Consider the following 6,806-nt stretch of genomic DNA (forward strand, 5'->3'; position numbering starts at 1 on the left):
TCCCAAATTTTCACCTTCAGGCTTCTCCTGAAAGGTCACTTCTTCAGATTCCCTCCTTGACCCCTCCTGTCATTCTCGATTAAAACACTCTATTTACCACGCCTTCCAGGGAATTCTGTTACATATTAAAATTTGAGAGCCATTGGTCTCGGCTGTCCAATAAAAACATAACATGAGCCACGTACGTAATTGAAAGTTTTCCATAGCCATGTTAAAAGAGTAAAATGAAAGAGGTGAAATTAATTTAAAGATATATTTTATTTACCTTGCTCAATCCAAAATACTATTATAATATGTCATCAATGCATAGTATTAATGTATAACTAATTATTAATTATAGTATTAATGGGATATTTTACATTATTTTTATGAAGTCTTTAAAATCCTGTGCGTATTTTATCCTCAACAGCTTGTCTCAATTTGGATATTAATTTCTATCAGAAAATCTGATCTGGATTTTGGCTTCATAGAATTTACAGTTGAAAAAGTAGATACACATAACAAAGTTGTTCCATATAATATACTTAACAGTCTTCCAATAACTAAATGAAGCAGCTGTTTTCAAATACTAATTCAAATTAATTCTAAAATTTAGTTCATCAGTCGTATGAGCCACATTGTGAGAGCCCAATAGATGCACCTGGCTGTTAGCTACCATATTGAATGGCACAAATCTAGGAAATGCCAAATTATACCGTAAGGCTGCTTAACTGGGGACACCACATCTTGGACACTAAATACTATTATAAGAACCCCAATAAATTATCCCTCTCTGGCCTGGATGACTTCGCAAAGCCATGCCATCCTCACACACACACACACACAAAATAGATTCTGTTTATGCCTTCGTCATCATGGTACCTTCTTCTGTATTTTATATCTTAACAATGTATGTGACCAGAAGGGCACTTTCATATGCCTCTGCTTTAGTTGTAAGAGAGGTTGGGATGTTGAGTTTTTGGCATCTTCCTTGGGGAGCCAGAGGCTTATGTGAAAAATTTGAAAAACACCAGAAGGGTACTCAAAGAGTTCTGAGCAGTCACAGAAGTGTGGTGAATAGCCACTGCATGTCCCTACTGCAATGTAAACTCATAAAGGTAGGAATTGCATCTATTCTGTTTGTGAACTATAGTTTGGCTCAAACGGCTGTGCAACAATTTTTGATTTAATACATGAGTTTATGATTCACACCAGAGAATGTGAACTAGGAAATAGAAAATATATGTTCATCTCATCGTCCGCGGGAGATCAGTTTCAATCTTACACTGTTGTGAGGAAGACATATACTTATCTTTTGCTTTTAACCTCTGCTCCTGCCAGGACGATTTTTTTTATGATATCCTCCAGGGATTTCTCCAGATTATAAATTAAAAATGGAACATGAATGATAGCAGAGCTGAAGGGTAGAATGACCTTGAGTACACAGCAAAGGACGATTCAGCTGGTGATGTCAGGAGATATTTCAATCAGGAAGCTTGCTTACCCACAGGCTCTTTAAAGATGACTTGACTACATTCCTGCTCTTGGGAAACTGCAGGCAAGTATTCTGATGCTAACTAATTTTTTTGGTCATAGACTTGATAAGATTAGGAAAGGGTGTCTGATCTACAAGTCAATCCCTGAAGTGGCAAGCAGTTTATGACATTACTTGGAACAAAAAGATAAATTCAGCCCATCAGATGATTTCAAATTAGGAAATACCACAATAATGAGGCAGGTAATAGTGGGAGCTAGAGATGGAGGAGGTGATACTAGGAGAGAACAGGCAACTCTGATGACCGTTTGCTGGCCTATGTCAATGAGGGAGGAGCTACTATGAATGAACAGAAGGGAGGAAGTAGAGGAGTTAATTTAAATGCGTATGGTCTTTATCTGCTTAGGCTACTATAAAAAAAATCCCATAGACCGGGTGGCTTATTAACAATAGACATTTATTTCTCATGGTTCTGGAGGCTGGGAAGTCCAAGAGAGAGAGATGCTGACATATGGCACTGATTCTTTACTTCTAGATTTCTCTTTCTAGGTCTTCATACAGGAAACCTTTAATTATCTCCTGCAATTATCTCTTGAGTTTTGAATGAGATGTCATCTCTTTACTAGGTCTTCCCCAACTTACCAGTCTAATCTTGCCCCCTCTGCTTCTTGTCCCACTGCTATTCCTTTCTAACACATTATGTTCGCTTATTTTCCATGTAGCATTTATCACTACCTGTGTTAATTTATTTATTGATCAGTTTACTCTACTCTCAGTTGCCTGGCATGAATATAAGCACCACGAGGGTAGGGGCCTTGAATGTCACATACACTGCTGTATGTGCAATGCCCCAGTGGTCTCTGACAGACTGAGGGTGGGAAATAAATATTCATTAAAAGACTATGTGATAAATATAAATTTCTATATGACATATATTGGAAGGCTGGTAGAAAAGAAACAGTTTGTGCTGCAGAGGTGTTGAATGATGTAAATAGAGAAATATTTGTGTGAAGATCAAAGGATCCTACTGCTGAGTTCCTCAGAGCCTCCTTGGCACTTTCCATTTCTGCTTCTTCTGGGGTCTGATTTCTTTTCCCCAAGATCATATGGATAATTTAGAGTCAAAAGAATTTTTTTTATTGAGGTGTAATTGGCACACAACATCATATTAGTTCCTGGTGTATGACATGATGATTGGATATTAGCAGACATTGCAAAATGATCACCACCATGTCTAATGACATCCACCATCACACACAGTTACAAAATGTTTTTTCTTGTGATGAGCACTTTTAAGATCTACTCTCTCAGCAACTTTCAACTTTATTAACTATAGTCGCCATGCTGTACAACAATACAATCATGTGACTTAGTTATTTTATAACTGGAGGTTTATCTCCTTTTGGTAGGGTGACAGTATGAGGATATATCTTGCTGCAAGGTTTTCCAAGTCTTATTTTTGTTGATCAAATCAAGCAGTAGAGGATCTTTCTTGTGTTTGTCACCCTCTCTTCCTTAGCCTGGTAACAGTGCTCCCATTTTTCTCTAAATCAGTGGTTCTCCATCAGGGGAAATCTCCCCTCATCCCACCCCTCTAGGAGAAATCTAGTAATATCTGGAAACACTTTGTTTGTCATGACTAGGAGGGTGGGTAGTGACCAGAGATGCTGCTAAACATGCTACAATGTGCAAGACAGCTCCCCACAACAAAGAGTTATCCAGCCCCAAATGTCAAGAGTGCTGAGGTTGAGAAATCCTGCTCTAACCTATCACCCCATTCATTGTTCTTATACAGATGGCATCATGTTTACTTTGCTTCAAATCCAGGCGTTTTCTGCCACTTATAATGGAAGAGTTGGAATAGAGAAATCAAGTAAATGGTGTGGATACTTCCCATGAATCAGGCAGATTGATTGCATGCATGTATCTACTCTCACTCCCAAACTTCACTAAGGAAAAAATTAAGAATTAAAAGTGTATCAACTGAAGAGGTCAAACAGAATAGGAGAGAAGACATTTGTGGAAGAGATTGCTATGAATTTTAGAAGCTAGAAAGTCAGTTAAAGAAGTACCTGACCTAGCAGAGAGAACAGACACCTCAACTGAAGTATCTGCAAACGGTAACCCAATTGCAAAGCTCAGAACTTGGAGGTATCAGGTAAACTGGGAGCAGCAGTAGGAAGCAGGAGTGAAACAAGAAGGATTGGGTTAAAGTGGGTATATAAAAGTGGGCCCACTCTCCATTTCCTTGCAACCATGAAATGCCAGTTGCTATGCTCCCATTCTCTCCCTCTCCCTCCCCCTTCACTCCTCTGCTTCCTAGTCTCATGAGCATCTCATTTTTGGATTCTGGACAATTTGAATGGGAGAGTTGCTGGAATCATTGACTCCAAGCATGACTGGGCTAATATAAGTGGAGGGGTAGTGGTATGAGATGGTGGTGTTGGACTCAAGCCTCATTAGTTTTGGTAGACCATGGTGAGAAGTTCAAAATTCATTCTAAATATGGCAGGAAGACTTTGAGAGTTTCAAGAAGAGGAATGTTGTGGTTTGATTTATCTTTAAAAAAAAAATGACTGATTGCCACATGAAAAATGGGCTATAGAGTAATGATGCTATAAGCAAGGAGATAATTTTGGAGGCTATTTTTTGTGTTCCATGGTGATTTGGACCTGTATGGTGGCGGAATAGATGAGAGAAATGGATGATTCTGCTCCCATCACGGAGGTTGAAGAATAAGAAAAAGCTATTAATGGGATGTATGTAGGAGATGAGGGTAAAGGAGGAACAACAGATGACTCGTGGATTTTTTAAATTGAATGGTGAGGCAGATGTTAGCCCCATACACTGAGATGAAGAAGGCTCAGAAAGGAAAGGCTTGGGGGACGTGGGTCAGTGGGTAAGTTTTGCACATGTCGAAATGCCTACTTAGATATCCAAGTGGAGATGCCAAGTAAGCACTTGGGAAATCATTCAGGATCAGTACTAAAGATATAAATTTGGGAATCAGAATATATGGATGTTATGATAGTCAAGGCAAGATGAGGTCATCCTGGAGCAGGATGGGCCCTAAATCTAATATGACTGGTGGGTGTCCTTATAGAAAGTGGAGAACAGACACAGAGATAACAGACACATTGGGGGAATGCCACATGATGTTGATGGAGGCAGAGATAGGAGTGATGCAGCTATAAACCCAAGAAAGCCAAGGCTTGCCAACAAACCACCAGAAGCTAGAGGAGGCAAGAATGGATGGATTCTCCTGTTGCAGGGGAGAAGGGAACTTGCCCCTATTGACTGATGCCTTAATTTTGGATCTCTATCCTTCAGAACTGTGAGACCATGAATTTCTGTGGGTTTAAGCCAACTAATCTGTGGTAGCCATCTAGGAAACTGTGGCAATGCTAGGAAACTAGGAAGTTGGTATTGAAGGGCAAAGACCTGGATGAAAACATTCAGTGACAGAATATATATGGAATATATACAGAGAATATATATAAGAACTAAGCCACGAGGCACTCCATCCTAGGGATTCTATGGTGTTGCCTCAGTTTCTGATTGGTTTCTGACCCCAGCATTAACTAAGCACTTCTTCCCACATAGACAAGCTTGTGTTATCCTACCTAGACTCTCCAGACATTTTTATCATTCTCTTACTGGGTATTGTCCTTGCACTTCTGTCTTACACTGATTCAAACCAGTGCTGCCTCATGGAGATGAGAGAGAGAAAAGCTGGCAAACTTGTGAGGTACCACTTTTACTACCATCTTGTTCAAGGGGTTTCGAGACGTGTCTAATTCACAGGTAATAAACAATGGAGCCAGGATATTAAGATAACAGGACTTCAAAACTTAATTCTCTTTCCATCATAACTTACGCCAGTTCTGAGAGCAGACAGCCTTTCCAACATGATAAACATGGTGATATTCTGCAATCTCCTTCATCACAACTGTTGCAATCCACGTCCCATATCACAGACCTAATGATTAACCACCTTCACTATAAAACGTTCAAACTAACGAGAGAATCTTGCCTTTTGTCTGCTGCAATTAGCGCCTCTGCTCTAATTATCCAGCAAGCATACCAAATTTCTCATATATATTCCCTCTTGATCACGGACAGGATATTACATACCTGAATGCAGGTTTGCCCTCTCCTCTTTCACTATAGCCAGGCATTTGCTATTTCTATGTCTTAATGTGACAAATAAGCAGTGATTCAGTGATATTTCTTTTTTATGAAGTTAATTCAAACTCAGAAGGGTAAAGAGGTGTATTTGCTAACCGCCCAGGAGTTAATTGTGGAATTGAAACAAATCTGCTATTGTGTTTTTTCTACTCTGCGGATCATATTAGAAGTTTCCATTTCAGGTTGGATTCTTTCCCCAGACCTCTATTCCCAAACCTCAACCAGCTTTACCTTCTTTCCAAGTTTATTTCATCCATTCGTGATCTGACTTCCATCTCATTTGATTCCCAAATTATAGTCCTCCTAAGAGAATTTTTTTTCCTGCACGTATATCTTATTCCGCATTTTAGTATCTCTTTCCTCTCTGGCTCTTTTCCTCAGTATGTAAACATGACTGCAGATGTTATAAACTGAGAAACTATGTAGTCTCTTTGGTAATTTTAACTGTTGTGCATAAGTTTTTGGCAAAGCTATGTTTCTACAGATTTTGTTGCTTCTTTGAGAGATGTGTTTCTGCTTTATGAATATATTTATAATGTAGGCTGCTTGTATACTGTAATTTATTCTTTGAGATTGCATGTATTCTTGCTTGAGCAGCTGTTTTCTGGAATGAGAAGCTCAGATGAAGAGGACTTCAAGAAAGAGATAACAGACATAATTTTCAACTTGAAATAACTGGAAAGAAACCAGCAAAGGAAGGACATTTGTTTTTGTGTGTGAACATTTTTGTGGACCTTTGGTTTCTTAGCAATGGGGTGGTCTAAGACTGAATGACCTGGATGCTGAGAAGTGACTTCATGCAGGGCTACTGTTTTCAGTTAGGGCCAGAGGAAAAGGCTAGATCTCTGTGAGGGGTGTGTGTGTGGGAGGAATGTCTCTCCTTGAGTTAATCAACCAGGAAAACTAGTTTCTAATTAATCAACTGGGGAAAATAGAGAACTTGTGACAAGAAGACAAAGCTCACAGTAGGATTAAAAGGAGAGTGTTCTTTCAGTGGAGTCTTGGGACAGAAGAGACTATAGTCAGAGGTCTGATGATAGTCAGAACACTGTTAGAGGTGTGGGTTGGCCCCGCCCTGTTGAAGATGGCCAGCCCTTAAGAATGCTCTCTGACTCTGAGAACGGGCATGAACCCGGCATCTCTG

The sequence above is a fragment of the Mirounga leonina genome, unplaced genomic scaffold (assembly GCF_011800145.1).
Source record: "Mirounga leonina isolate KUSES-001 unplaced genomic scaffold, KU_Mleo_1.0 Mir_172, whole genome shotgun sequence".
NCBI classification, from domain to species: Eukaryota; Metazoa; Chordata; class Mammalia; order Carnivora; family Phocidae; genus Mirounga; species Mirounga leonina.